The sequence below is a fragment of the Leiobunum rupestre genome, chromosome 11, assembly GCF_980474605.1.
Source record: "Leiobunum rupestre chromosome 11, qqLeiRupe1.1.hap1, whole genome shotgun sequence".
In the NCBI taxonomy this organism is placed as follows: domain Eukaryota; kingdom Metazoa; phylum Arthropoda; class Arachnida; order Opiliones; family Sclerosomatidae; genus Leiobunum; species Leiobunum rupestre.
Window position 1 is genome coordinate 3978626 of NC_143394.1, and position 15998 is coordinate 3994623.

General features: G+C 36.8%; 1 long non-coding RNA gene across 6 annotated transcripts; it reads left to right on the plus strand.

Annotated features, from left to right (window-relative positions):
* Window positions 1-1234: 1234 nt before the first annotated feature.
* LOC149921154 (uncharacterized) lies at window positions 1235-14173 on the plus strand. 6 transcript variants are annotated; one of them, XR_016477229.1, is made up of 8 exons: window positions 1248-1285; window positions 5778-5899; window positions 11692-12494; window positions 12558-12612; window positions 12677-12874; window positions 12933-13144; window positions 13216-13339; window positions 13395-14173. It is a non-coding gene; the product is annotated as an uncharacterized LOC149921154 (long non-coding RNA). The 6 variants fall into 6 exon arrangements; XR_016477230.1 differs by having other exon boundaries at window positions 11692-11733; window positions 12430-12494; window positions 12558-12874; XR_016477232.1 differs by having other exon boundaries at window positions 1235-1285; window positions 5851-5899; window positions 12558-12874.
* Window positions 14174-15998: the final 1825 nt, after the last annotated feature.

A 15998-nucleotide genomic window follows, 5' to 3' on the forward strand; every position in this document is an offset into this window, starting at 1 on the left:
GATAAATTGAACTAGTGAATAGAAGGTATGGATTATCTTTTAGCTTATTATTTTGATTTCTTTACTTTATAGATCGAGAGACGTATTGTAGGGGTCTCGGACGAGGACGAGGAAAAAGTTAATGCAATGCTAGATGTTTTTTTACACGGCGATTTACCCAACGCTGAATAAAACGAAGCATCTTCATCTTCGGTGAAACGGGTACCGACTCCCAAAATTGAAATTAAGGCAAAAAAAAATGAAAAAAAATCTGTATAAAAATAAAATAAATAAATTTATTTTGATCCGAATGTGGTTTTTGTTATGGAACCAATGACAATAAGCTTTAAACTTGGCTTACTTTGATAAAAAACGTCTCTTATTCCCCAAGAACATGTATATTTATCGAGAATGTACTAGCTCTATTAGATATTTTGGAGGAAGGGCGAACTAAAATTTATGCTTGTTTACGAAATTAATTAGCATATTTTTAAAAAAAAAAACAAATGCATTCATGTTAGGATATGATTTACGGAAAATGTACTTTCATGGGCTAGGCTTAGAAATTTAGTCTTAACTATTTACACTTTACAGGTTTTTAGGTCTAGCTTTAATTTTTTACGTATTGGAAAATGTATTTCAGCATATTATTATAAGTAAACTTTTAGTGTTATCAATGTCCACCAGTTAGGAAATGGTTTATGGATAGGAAAATATTTATAAATACTAAAGACAGAGGCAGAAACTAGGAGATCAGAGGAAAAAGATTTTTGAGATGCCCCTGATGTGATAGCCTACATTGAAGATGTTGAAATTGTTTGGTGAGAAATCACAAAACCTTTAAAATAAAATAATTGATTTTCCGTATTTAATTTTTTTCTTAAAATCCTACTACTATGCCAAGAATGTATTTATTTATTTATTTATTTATTTATACTTAGGGAGAATGAATATGTCGATAATATTTTTAGCGTTTCTCCAATTCCACCCGTTGAGATCTTTTAATATCACTGCTTTGAGAACCATGGCGCCATCTAAACTTTGAAATAATCCTTAATTAAATATATTGATAAAAGAACTCTAGTGATGACACTTCCACTATTTTCAGTGACGTACCGATTCTCACGTGACTTTCATTTTCTGTGCGCGCGCACCCGATTAATAAGATAACTGAACTTTGAGCAATGGATTTTTTTTTCCACTGGTACTTAAGATATGCCGTCAGGGTAGTCATGGGAATCAATTCTTAGTTATCTCAATAAAGAGTCTTAGCATTGGGAATAGTCATTGAAGGTCACGCTGAAAAGTAAGTTATAATAATAATAATCAGCTAGGCTATTTTATTATATTTAAAATGAAATTTTTAGGCATTCTTTTATATATATATATTGGAAATGTATTAGACAGAAATTAGGTCTAGTAGGGGTAAGATTAGCGTAGAAATTAAGTTACTATCACGTGACTCGTTCATTTTTCTGTGCACGCGCACGTTTAATAAGATAACTGAACTTTGAGCACTGGATTTTTCCACCGGTACTTAAGATATGCCGTCAGTGTAGTCATAGGATTTTTCACTCTTAATAAATACTTTAAAATGTAAAAAATAAGACTCATTATTGAAAAAAACTTAACACATAGCCATTTTTTAGCAATCTTCTACGTAACTCAATTTTCCAAGAGGATTGTTTTCCGTAAACATTTTCAAGTGAGAGCTCGATTTTGATATCGTCAACGTGGTATTTCCAAAACTCTCCTTGAGTAGCAAAGGGTTTTTTCCAAATACTCAAGTGGGTTAATATGTGCCGTCAATCATTAGAGGCAGTTTAAACTGTCAGAGAGAGACAGCCAATAGAATTTGAGGGTTATTTGAAGTTTAGATCACGTGATGAATTATTCTCAACAAGATAGGAATAAATTAATCTTCCGTGCGTCATTTCTCTACGGCACATTGACGAGTAAAGACCTGCTGACGGTTCGCTCAGTCTTTTCTACAGCTTGACAAAGGATTTCTACCCATAAAGTAAGTAACTATTTTTTCTTGGTAATAGACTATATTTTTAGACATATTTAAAACAATTTGCATATTGAAAAAAGCATTTATATTGATAATTTTAGCGTAGAAATTTAACCATATTGATAAAATTAGGTTTAGTAGACTTAGGGGTAAATGTAGGCTTAGAGAATGTATCATTTGAAACTATAGAACGTATTTGGTCTAGATCAGCTATGGACATTGAAGTGTATCGACTTGAAACGTTTCGTCACTGGAAAAATCCGCACGTCACTAAGGAGCAACTAGCGAAGGCTGGATTCTACTATATTCAGCGGGGCGATGAAGTACGATGTTACAAATGCCATGGCGTATTAGAAGGATGGAAATCAGGAGACGTACCAGAACTTGAACATGCTAGATTCTTTCCAAACTGTCCGGCTAGGGATAATTCACCATCGGAAAAAAAGTACCTTTCGCTAGAATGGGACATTCCCCCGACGCCAAAAGCAACTACGGTCTCTGACAAAAGCATCTCACCTGTACCAGAAGAAGACGTTTGTAACTGTCCCTCGGATGTCAGACGATACTGTTGCTAAACACTACAAATACGTGAGTTAGAACTTTTAATTAAATTAAGTTGCAGGAGATCGTTTCACCCCATTTAAATGCCTGTAAACTTAACTACTTTAATTTGTTTTAATTGTGTAATGTACAAGATAACCATCTAATGGAATATCTGATAGTACCTACTAACATGTAAAACAAAGTTCTAAAATAAAAAATTAAATGTAAATAACTTGTTTTTATTGCCTAGAGATTAGAAATTAAGGGGTTCGAAAGCGATAAGCAAACGGGTAAAAATCTAATCTCCAAATATCTGCGCGAGGAAAACTAATTTTGGAGAATGGGGATGGGGGGAAAGCAGGGATGTACCCAAAAATGGACCAAAATGGACCAAATGTACCCCAAAAACGACCAAAGTCACCATTTTCGGCCCTATGTACCCCATTTCGGACCAAATGTACCCCAAACTGGACCTTTTAGCTTTATTGTAATGTTAAACTCCCATAGAGATTCCCCTAAAAAGAATAATAAACTGGCGGTCCAATTTTGGGTACATTAATTATTTCGGAGAGATAAAACTAATTCTGGCAAACTGCTGCGATTTATAGCGAATGGGGAAAAAAAGCCAATTTCTAGCGATTGGGATCGATAGTATGAGAGATAACAATTATGGTTGTTTTTATTGCCTAGAGATGGGGGAAAGCAACTGGTGATTAGAAGGGGTGAAAGCAATGGGGGAAAGGAGCTGGTGAACGAGAGATAAAGTATCCAGTGAATGGGGGTTGGGGGAAAGCAACTGGTGATTAGAAGGGGTGAAAGCAATGGGGGAAAGGAGCTGGTGAACGAGAGATAAAGTATCCAGTGAATGGGGGTTGGGGGAAAGCAACCCGTGAACGGGAGAATCTGGTGATTAGAAATTCTGGTGAATAGAAATTCTGGTGATTGAGATGGGGGCGCGGGTGGGGGAGGAACGGGATAGGCGCGGGTGAACGGCTGGAGCCAAGCTCTTTGTGTCTATCCGGTGATTGAGAATGAAATTCTCAATCACCGGATAGACATCCCCCTCTCTTTTGAGAAACTCGTTTTATTTAAACAGATGTGTTTAAGGAAACAACACCAACTCTTACCCATGTTTAGCTTTCAAACATGTTTAGATGTTAAAAACCTAAACACCTTTTTTTCTGTGTAGGGGGCGCTCGTGCGCTCGGCGTCCGAGTTTTGAACCCCTCGTCTATAACTCTTGTTTTACAAGTACACAAAGATGGTGCTTGATACCCAGAAAAGGGAATGGGGGTTGTAACTGGCCAGATCTCCTCCATTTCCACCGAGCCTTCCTTCCTTTCATCTTTGTTTCGTTGCCCAATTAGCCAACTCATTCTCCTTCTGTGTGGGCTGCCGAAGAAGCCCCTTTTAGTTTTATAACCCCGGTCGAATTGACAAAGAAAGAATTGAGGTTTGCAGACTTTGTTTATTTCTTATATTTATTTGTGTACGCGTTACCCATCTTGTAGTATTATTATTTTTGAATTTATGCTCACCCGAAATTTGTGAAAAGTGTTTTATTTTATGGTGGTCAGCCGGAATGGGTGGGAAGTGTTCCATTTTATGGTGGTCAGCTGGAATCTTTGGTCAAACCAACTTTGAAAGTGTAAGGTTGCGCGAAGTGCGGGTGGTGGTGATTCATCCTTTTGAAGATGCCGCACCTTGGTGACGATCCCAGAAGTAACTTAATTGGTAGGGACTCATCTCGGGATTCCTCGGGGCACGGGTCTTGATTGGTCCAAAAAGGATGTAATTCCATGAGACCACGTGACCCCTTTCATTTTTAAACTAGACTAAAACGATTTTGAAGAGACGTTTTTACAAGTGCGACAAAGGAGACACTTTAAAAAATAAATGAAGACGGGTGCTAAGACAACGTGGTCCCCGCGCCATGTCTGACTAGGGCTCTTGCCCCGACGGCGCGGAGTGCCTGCCGTGAAGCTAGCCCACGAATAGAAACGTCTTCGTGACCGGAGTCAAAGTGGCCCCGTATCCATTCCTCGCACCACCGTCATCACACCGTTCTTCGTTGCAACACAAGACGCCGTCCTGGTCAGCGCCACCAGGACTGACGTAATGTTTCTTTCTTGTATAAGACTAATGCTGTCAATATTATTAAGTTCCCTGTAAAGCTGCGCAGCTACTGCATGCCCCCCACTTGTGTGGGTAAGATTTTATAACAGTTTCTAATTTAAGTTCATATATTATTAATTGTTTTACTTTATCTATGATTAATGGTTTATTAAACATTATCATGGCAAACCTCAATCCGAATCTTCACTATTCTCTATTAAACTAATTTGATTTAATCCCCTAGACTTCAAACTGACCATATTTAATTGTAATATCCTAAAGTTAACTCGCCAACTCCAATAGCGAAAGTTGATCGAGCACCGTGGCTAATAACTTATACGAAATTCCCTGATTTGGCTCCTTCATCGTTAATGGAAACTCCCGAGACCCGATACGTAAAAAGGCTACAATATATCTCTTACAAGTGAAATTAAACCGTCAATGAGAAGATCCAAAATAAGACTATCCCGCTGCCTAAAGGTCTAGATCGTCTTGTTTATAGTAGACTTCAGTATATTTTTGAGATCCCCATTTACTAAAGATCACCCAGGGTTGGACATAAGGCGCTAGTCACGGCATTTGACTAATAAAATAAATGCTCCGACTACTAAAATTAATAGAAATCTGGGGGCTCACTAGCCAATTTGACTAGTGAAAAATTTACCTGAATATTCATAAATAATGGCGAATATGGCGTATCATAAATTCATCATTCATCAATTACATTTAATTAAAAAAAATAATGTGATCGGCCAAAGTCCAGTGAGAATAAACTCCTATTTTAATTCTGACGGGTGAAGCAAAATGTTGACGGTCCTTATTGTTTTATACCCCCCTTTTAACACCACTAGTCAGTGACTACTAAAATAAATTAAGATAGGAGGCTCATTAGTCAGGTTGATTAGTAAAAAAATATTCTTACGTCCAAGCCTATTTGGAACCCCTGTAGTAGAGATCCCACGCGCTTTGGCTGCAGGACCGTATTTCCGCCTAGGCACACCTTGGCCTAGGCCTAGGGGCCCATCCTTAGAAGGGAGTTCAAGGGACCCTCCAGTGACCTTAAGTACCGTTAACGAAGGCATGAACCTATAAAATCAATCTTAATTAAAATTTTAAAAATTTCTAGGTTGAACTGCGTTGAAGATTTTGTTTTACAATTACCAAAATTTACTATGTTCTAAGACTCCTTATCTGCCTAGGGGCCCAGGATCTCCGAGTCCAGCACTGTTTGGCTGATGGCGATGCAAGGTGGGATAAGTTTATTACGAGTAACATTGTTTTTAAGCTTTTCAAATACCACATAAATTCAAAGATCAGAGCGGGAAATAAGTTTCCATTATAGCCAAACCCGCCTCAGATTTAAGCCCCCTCTTTCGGGCTGTTTGTGAAACGAAAAATTTATAGTTGACAATATCCTATTTTTACCACTTTAAATTTCTTTACTTTTATATTATAATTAATTTGCTATTTATTTTAGTCTTTATGAATATGTTAATTCCGAATAGTACTTGATTAGTACTCGTATTAATTTCGGTTTCTGGCTCTAGACGGTGACAGCATCGCTATTTCTACACCTTGCTAATGCGTAGATCAATAAAACAAGCTGGCCGAGTGCAATTGTGGAAGAAAAGATTGGCACCCCAGTTACTTACGTAACTCTAAGAAATCCTCCTAGCTTATTTACATTTGAAACAAGACTTACTGATAGTTAAAAAAGTAAAAATATATCTTACTTTTTTGACAAAATAATGAGAAGTTAGTAAAACATATCACACGTATATGGTTTCTGGAAGTACTAATTTTGAGGTTTATGACCTACACGCGTTTGCATGAAATCAAAGCGAATAATAAGGTAATTAGCCTTTTCAATTAACATAGTAGAAGTTAGAAGTTCACTAACAAGGAGACGACCCGATTTTGGTCAAACTCGAGTATAATGTACACCTCCACGTAACTTGGACTAACGTTTTCAGCGTCAGTTAACATAGAGCCAATGTTAGAAATATTTTCATCTGCTTAGCGTTAGCGGACGAAAATCCCACGACTCCTGGTTCACACGGGCAGTGTTTTCCTGGTTTTCTATATTTTCTAGTTTTACCACCTTTCCCCGTGGTTCTGGCGCCGGGGAACGAAAAAACAGATAACATTTTTTTAAGGGGGCGTTGGGCTCGACCCGTCAGCGAGCGTCATGCCGTCGCGTGGTAGACGCAAAAATTCTTAAGCCTACTTTTAAAGACTTTCAAAATCTCTCCTTATATCACGTGACAGCGAAACGCTCACTGATTAGCCGAACTCATAGAGCTTCATAAACCGGGAAAATAAATTAGAGATATTTCAACATTTTTTTCTCCGTTTTCTCGTTTACCGGCAGCGCTGACGGCGGAAAAATCCGTTAAATATTTTCCGTGTGTACAGTCGTTTTCCCGTGCGACAGAACATGGATTAACAATAACTCACAGGGATACTTCTCTTCGAAAATAAGTTTGATTCAATCGCCATCGGTCCTAGCGGGTGAAATCAGAACTAGGCCTAAGCGGAAACGATTCAATTAGCCTTTTCAATAAAGCGTCTGCCTAGCAGACGAAAATCCAGCAGTTTATGAGCTTCTTGCATTTGCCACTACTTGGCTCTATGTAAACTGAAAAGACGAATTGAATCGTTTCCGCTTAGGCCTAGTTCTGATTTCACCCGCTAGGACTGATGGCGTTTGAATCAGACGGGCAGTTTTTTTGGCGCCGCGAAATCTAATTAATTTTTTGCATCGCGTTTCTGTTTTTCATCGGGTAAAACTTTTTTTTTATAATAATAATAATAGAATCCAATAACTGTTGAATTTTTATTAATGTAAAGCTAATTGCTTTTACCTATGCGATATAAAAAAAAGTTACGGCTTAAACCATGACAAATCCTATTAAATTCCAAATAAAATAATCTGCGGACCAATTTTACTGACAATCGCCATTTTTAAAAACCATAGTGTCGATTTCAGACACGAGATGGCGTTACTATTTCCGGATTTGAATCGTTTTGGGGGCGGTAAGGACTAAGGGGGGAAGAGTTTGTAGCAAACGTGTTTATGGCTGGCAATGATAGTTCTATGTAAGAGAACTATCCCTGTGAGTTATTGTTAATCCATGGCTAGAACAACGGGAAAAGGTGGTAAAACGAGAAAATAGAGAAAATCAGGAAAACACTGCCCGTGTGAACCAGCCTTCAGCTTGATTTTCACTGGACATATTTTTCGGCCGAAATTTTACGATTTTCGTGACGAAAATATTTGGTTTTCGGTGTTAGTGACGATCTTAAGTTTTCATTAGTAACTTTCCGGCCGATTGTTTAAAAGGCGCAAAAGAAAATGGCTCCCGTGTGGAGGAATGATTTGATACGAGCTAATCTAATTATTTGCAATAATAATAAAGGACAAGGCCTAACACTTTTACCTGAGACTTGGAGCTCTTCCCCTACTTTATCCCAGTTATTTGCCTTTATCAGTGGCGTAGCCAGGGGGGCACAGGGGGCACATGCCCCCCCCCGAAACGTATGGTCGTACGTACAAATATTTTTATTTTTTTACTTTTTTTCAATGGCGTGCCCCCCCCCCCCCCGAAACAAAATCCTGGCTACGCCACTGGCTTTTGTTGTCCTGTATTTATTAGCTTGATGGCTCGTATCATATAATACTGGTCGGTTTCTCACCAACTCAATTAACCATTCGTTATTGACTGATTTCCACTTGCTAGATTTCATATCAGACGCCATTGTAGATTCTGAGATTTATATGAAAATTGAAAGATTGACGTCACCAAATATGACGTAAATTTTCCCGAGGTTCTGATTGGTTACGTAATATTTTACCGAGAATGTATTTATTTATACTCAGGGAGGATGAATATGTCGAGACTATCGACGGACACGTTGAGGGCCATGAGGCCCTAACCCCGTCACGCTGAGGGGGGATTAGAAAAGTAGTCGGTCTTATTTTTTTTGGGTTTAAACTCGAGTGTAATGTACACCTCCATGTAACTTGAAAAACCTGCGAGGGAAAAGTTGCAACGGGCTTTCATTTTGCCATGGCAACCGAAAACGTTTTTGACAACAGGACGAAAACATTTGAGAGAATTGGCCGTTTTCGGTCTATCGAAATCTGGCAGCCTTGCCTGCCTTCCGGCCTGTATCTCCATACCGAAAATGGCCGACGATTACGCCGCCGAAAATATTTGACTAAACTGATCGGCGGCGTTTTTGACCGTTATTTTGAATTATCGACTAAGACTATTGAAACGTTTTAAAAAATGAAAAACTTTGAAAATTTCAAAAACGTTAAAAATACATTAAAATTGATTTAAAAAATTAAATTTCATCAAGTTGAAATGCAATTCTGTCATTTTGATCAAAATGAGTAAAAAATTACCAAATTGAATCAAAATGGAAAAAAATAGAAAAATGATAATATGGGCAATAATGTGAAAAATTAAAATTTTATGTAAAACACAGGGTTGGAAAAAAGCCGGCTTTTTTTGAAAAAATCCAGACCAGTGGTTTTAATTGGCTATAACCGGTTTTTATCGGTTATAACCGTCTAAAAAATAACCAGTACCTTTTACTTATTTAAGTAGAAATTGTCTGCAGTTATTGTCGTAAATAAGAAACTAAACAAATAAAGCGAAATAACTATATAAAATAACTGAATTCTTTTGATTTCCTAAGGAAATTCCCCCCAGTTTTTGTGTATGACGCACCGACAGAAGCGAGGCAGCGAACTTTCGAACTTTAAACCGACCGAAAAACTGGCCAAAGTAAACTGGTTTCTAAATATGAAACAAAACTACATTTCTAAATAAAAACTATTAATTTCCTAAAATATTTATATTGTAATTTTTTTTTAAAAAGCCAAAAAAATCCGGATTTTTTCAAGTGGCTATAACCGGTTTTAACCAGGTGGCTATAACCGGTATGGCTGGTTATATGCCAACCCTGGTAAAACAGCAATATTATTCAAAATAATTTTCAAAATTTAATAAATTTGATAAAAGTAGATTAAACTTGATTATTTATTTAAATCGGGTAAAAATGGATGAATTTAATATGATCAAAACTTGATCAAAATGAGTTAAAATGAAAAATATAAGAGAAAATGAATAAAAATGCCTGTAATTGGCTAAATATTGGGTAAAAATATTTATGAATTTAATATATTTGATCAAATTATAATGAACTTTGATAAATTTTAAAAAGGGTAAAATTCATTCAAAATGTTATATAATGAGAAAATAGAAAAGGAATGGATAAAAACAGCTATAACAATAAAAAATTATCAAATTTTATTTTAAACCTTTTTAGTTTTTCTAAAATTTGATAAAATTTAAACCGGATCTTATAGATTTGATCAAAATAGATCATAATAGATTAAAAAGGAATATAATAAAAATAGAAAAATATTATTGAAAATATAGAAAAGCATATATAATTATACGACAAATATCGAAAAAGTTTTGAAAAATAATTATTTTTAAAAATTGATATAATAGGTTAAATCTGATCAATTTAGATTATATTTTTAAGAATTTAAATTTGGTCAAATTTGGCCGATTTTATCATTTTTGAAGTTTATTATGATATTAAATTCAAAAATATGCTTACCCAATATTAAGTAATTATTTAAATTGTATAAATTGTTTATAAATTTTGATCCAATTGATAAAAATATAATCGAAATTGATCGGGAATTTTTTAATTAAAATTGTTTTAAAATAAAATTAGATGTTTGTTCGACAATATATCATTTTCTTCATTTTCTCTAATATTTTAGATTTTTTATAATTTGTAACTATTTTAACCGTTTTGGTCAATTTTAATCAAAAAACCAATTTTTCTCAAATTTTATAATTTTTTTAAAAATATTATTTTATTTACAAAAAGTTTAGAATAATTGCTAGCCTTTTTATTAATTTTATCTTATATTTTACATTTGAACTCATTCTGATTTACTTCAACTCATTTTGATCACATTGATGTCAAGATTTGGTCAAATAAATTAAATTTAGCAATTTTTGATCAAAAGTTTTAATTTCTGATCAATTTTGAAAAATATTGCTATTTTAAATATTTTTCAAATTATTTTATCATTTTTCTATTTTTTCCATTCAATTTGGTAATTTTTTACTCATGTTGATCAAATTGACCAAATTGCATTTAAACTTGATTATATTTAACTTTTAAAATCAATTGTAATGTATTTTTAACGTTTTTGAAATTTTTAAATTTTTTCAATATTTTAAAAAGTTTCACCGGGGAGGGGTGCTTACAATTCTTCGGATTTCCATGCTATTTTCAATGGACAAACTTCAATATCATGTCGGGAAAAACGTTTTCGGTTGCCATGGCAAAACGAAAGCCTGTCGCAACTTTTTCCTTGCTGGGTTTTTAAGTTTCCCGCGTTTGAACAAAATCGGTGATTATCACCTCAAAGTAGATGAAAATATTTTTACCGTTGGTTAATAGGTGGCTCTATGTTAACTGAAAACGTTAGTTAAATTGGCTACTACGTCATTTGAATTTAATTTGGTACAATTCTCCAAAAATATGCCAGGAGTCTTAAGGGGAAGAGCTGATTATTCAACACCTAACCTCGCATTACAGAGGTATGCCTTTTCGCCTCGCAGCAGGAGGAGACGAGTTCCATTTCCAGCTTGTGGCACTAGCTGGAAACACTGACCTACTCCTTCCGGGTTGAGTTTGCGAGTTATATCCCCAGTAGTTAAAAGGGTTATCCCTTTCTATAAAATTTTGTTTGGTTAACTGTAAGAGTGAATGTTGGCTTGCCTGGAATAAAGGGCTTGCCACCACTCTTTTACGCAATGTAACCCGTCGCCTCGAATAGTAGCAAAAACGTCGCTATCTCTCGTGGGCCTATCCCGCTGCCCAAGGTCTTGGCCTAGCTGATTATTATTATTATTACCAAGTTAATTATTCTAAAGATCATCTTTTTGAAAATCGATATTTCGTGTGAAAAATAATTATTTTTTAATATAATATTTTAGAATATTTTGGAGATCACCATTTAATTACTAAGGATCGCCCATGTAAGTACTCCCGCCATACGTCAACACTGAACGGGCACAAATTACCACAGTCAACATATTTGGGAAACATATTTTAGTTTCGTTAGAATGGAGAAACAAAATTTTCACAGCGTGTCGGTCAAGTTTTTGCGCAACAGCCATATTTTATGACCAAATGAAATGAAAATGTTAAAATGACACCACTTTATTAAATGAAATTGAGAAATTAAGATTCTTTTTAGTACCTAACAATATGTGACTGAGGAGATTCTATAGACTAAGCCCCAACCTCGCATACTTTGTAGTGCAAGTTCGTATGTTGTAAATTTTTTCTGAGACTCTTTCATACAGATGATCGCCATCTACGTTTAAGTTTTGGGACTGAAATGCAGGCGAGCTTTCGCCACGAAGTATGCTATGGTGGTACCAGAGTATAATGTTACTGCCACCTATTAGCAACAAACACAGCATCCCACACAAGGAGAACGCAACCCGTCAAAAGTCTTGCATTTTCTTGTGTACAATATTCATTGGTTAGACGGATTATCTCTTGCTTTTGTCGGAAGGGGAAAATTCGGAAATTGTCTTCCCCCTTTCCGTAAAGCGTTTATCGTAAAGGTTCGTCCAATGAAATTTGTACACGTTAGCGTGTTTAAAGGCTAGCTGCGTTCTCCTTATGTTTGTTGCTCCCAGCCGCCACACATTCTTACTTCTTAGGTACTTGAATACGTGATTGGTTTGATGGAGTCGTTTTTGTAAGAATGACGAATCAATTCGAAAAGGTAATAAATGAACTAAACTTTCAATAAATCTTTGAGTCCGGTTTCTTACTGTACGCTTTTTAGAATTTCAAGTTTCAACGTCACTTTGGTTAACGGCTGCTCAACGAAGTCAACGGCTGTAAAATCAGTTTTTTTTTCTTGCTCAATGATAAACGTGTTGTTTATACAGGGTGTTTCAAAAGGTTATGCCAAAATGTTAAGGAGTTGTAGGGGTGAGTTCAGAAGTATGCCTGTTTTTTTTTTTCATTTTCCTACGATGAGTTAAAAGAGCGCCCGAGAGCTTCAAAGTGATGCCTACTAGACCCTGGAAGTAGGCTGCAACGAGCGCAAAACCAAGCAGCAGGGAAATGCGAACATTATGGTTTGGGTTCGTGTGATAGGTAAAAAAGGACTTTGTAAACAAATCTAGGTAACCAGCGTAAAAAAGTAAAATTATAGAGTATTTAAAGTCGTGATGGACAACAATTTATCATCACTTTCAAATTGCAACAATGGAGTTAACTTCGGAAGAACTGGTGGATATTTATTTCGGATGGCAATACTTTGGCTGCACAACGTCTCCACCAGGAAAGGTACCCGAACCGGCGCATCCCCGTCTCACGGACTTTTACTATGTCCATCGTCGATTGCGTGAGACATTTACATTCTGGGTACGTTACTTAAATTTTTACTTGAACTTCTCCGCGACTGGTTCGTTACAAACGCATTGTTCGTTTTACAGAACAGGAACGAAGTAGGTCGACCACGGGTTTCCCGCAATGTTCAGTTCGAAGAAGATGTGCTAGAGGCTTTCAACAAGCACCCGTCAACAAGCACACGTGCTGTATGACACGAAATGGGAGCCGGTAATTTGTCCGTTTGGCGTGTCATGCACGAGAATCTTCAGTACCCTTTTCACAGACAGAGTTCAAGCGTTATATCTGGGGGATTTACCATTGCGAGTGGACTTTACACGGTGGTTCTTGGAGCGTTCATAACAAGATGTTTTGTTTCCTAAAAGCGTCCTTTTCAATGACTACTACTTTCGGAAGGGAAGGTCCATTGAACACCCACAACCAGCAAGCTGTCTTGCCTAATTTTCTGGATGACGTACCACTAGCGACGGAGGTGGTTGCAGCACCACGGGGCTCCTGCTCACTATGTCTTGGTCTGGGAAGAACTGAACCAGTAATTTCCACGCAGATAGATAGATAGGAAGAGGAGGTCCAGTCTTATGGCCTGTAAAGCCTACATTTGCGGACGCAAATGTAGGCTTTGTCCCTAACAGTCTTTCCCTTTACTTCAGAGAGTTTATCTCGTTGTTTTGGGAAAACTCTGCTGGGGAAGGTAGGGATGACTCATCCTCGCTATCATCGTCCACCTTTGGAATTCTCCGAAAGTGGCGACCTCTGACCCGAAGGGTTAAGAGCGGGGTAAAATTACCGGTGACGCTTACTATTGCACCACAGTGAGTCCGCAAAGATTTCTTGGCGGGCTTTCTTCTCCAGCCAATTAGGTTGGAGACCGGTAGCGTCATCCGACGGCCCGCTATATAAGGGACGTCGGGACAATGGACTAACTCTCTTGGTTACGGACTCTGATCTAACCAGTCGTATCTTTACTATTCTCTCTTCTAGAGATAGCTATTAATAGTTGCCATGCTTTGTAATATTTGGTAAATATATATATTATTATTAATAAAGAGTATTTTCTAGTTTAACTCTCGTACATGGTTTATACATAAGCCGACAATTTCCGGGCTTCACAGGCCTTCGAGATCACCCGACCTAACTCCGCTGGACGTTTTCTTGTGGGGATGGATGAAGTATCTGGTATACATTACGCCAATAGATTCTGACATTGATTTCGTGGCAAGGATTCAAGCCGCTATCGAATAGATTCGGAACACACCGGTAGTATTTCAACATGTATGCGATTTGCTTCTTCGACGCTGTCGTCTTTGTGTAAGAGTTGACGGAAGAAATTTCGAACTTTTACAAAATACACATTTTCCTACTTTGTTCTTCTGAGTTTAATTAAACTCATTGCACATTTCTTATTTACTCCTTGGTTTTTTTTGTTATTTATCTCAATTCCCACGCAATCGCAAAATCATCGTACCCCAGAAATCGCATTTCCCTGTTGCATGGTTTTACACTTGTTGCAGCCTACTTCCAGGGGCTAGTAGGCTACACTTTGAAGCTCTCTGGCACTCTTTTAACTCATCGTAGGTAAGTTAAAAAAAAAACAGGTATACTTCTCAACTCACCCCCTGCAACTCCTTAAAATGTTTGCAACACCTTTTAAAAACCCTGTATGTAAAAACTCAAAAGTATTTACGTAAACAACAAATAAGAAAGTTTTACTGCAAATAATTTTATTTCAAGTTATTTGTATACGTGGGCATTTTAGTTAAGCCTTTACACTCGCGAGGTAAACGCCATTTCAGAAAATTGGCAAGGGTCAAATATAAAAAAGCGTCCAGCGTTCAGTGTTTTTCGGAAAACGGTTTTTTCTCCGTTGAGTCTTAGGCTAAAAGTGCTAACCACTCCTCCACTTAGATGGGTTCAATTTAAACCTTTTTTAGCGCGTAGAGAATAAATACTTACTAATTTACTTCACCACATAAAAATAAACTTCAAACGCTTTTAATTTTTCACATTCAGGTAAAAATTAATAGATAAGTTAAATTATTAAAATTTAATCGTTTCAAGCAGCTGGCGCCATCTGGTAAGACTTTGGATATTTATTTGGTTTATCTTCAATATCGTTACACAAATGCGTATCAGCCTATTTTGACCAACCAAGTTGCGAAAACATATTTGCTAGTGGGCGCTTTAGAGGCTGCCATACGCCCAAGCAGACAAAGTTTAATGCCCCTTTATTTTTGGGCAGTGGTGGAAAACTTACCAGTGTATGGGGTTCTTTACCAGAAAACTTCTATCATTTTCAATACGTCTGGAAATTAAATTGGGTTTGTTTCTGTCGCTGTGAGAAGAAAACTTGAGCCCTTTTCAAAAGTTTTCCCCAACTAGGCAAAAATATTAACTTTGTTTCGTTCGTAGCCTGGTTCGCACTAGTTCATCGATTCTGTCTACGCTTTTCTAACGTCCCCAGCACATTTGGCTTGAAACAGGGTTATTCAAGTTCAGGAGGTTCGATTACTGAAGCTTTCGGATATTACCTCAGATTGCCATACATAATTGACTCCACCTTTTTTTTTATTTTTTTAACGAGCTTCAATTATCCGCGGTAGAGGACGCTGTCTACAAATCATCATAAAATATCCTTCCTTCGCCCAGATTGGGCAAGAAGATCTGAGTTATTATGAGCGACGAGTTTCAATTACCGCTATTATAGCGTCGCCATCCAACCTCCTTAAAGTTGAATAACTCTGGTAGAAATATCCTGTCCAAAACCGGTTGCGCGAACTAGTCCTCTGTGGCGAAGGAAGACAAATTTAATTTTCATATTTTCGAAAGTCTTTTCGAATAGAAATCTCCTTCTTTTTTTGTCTATAGAAGG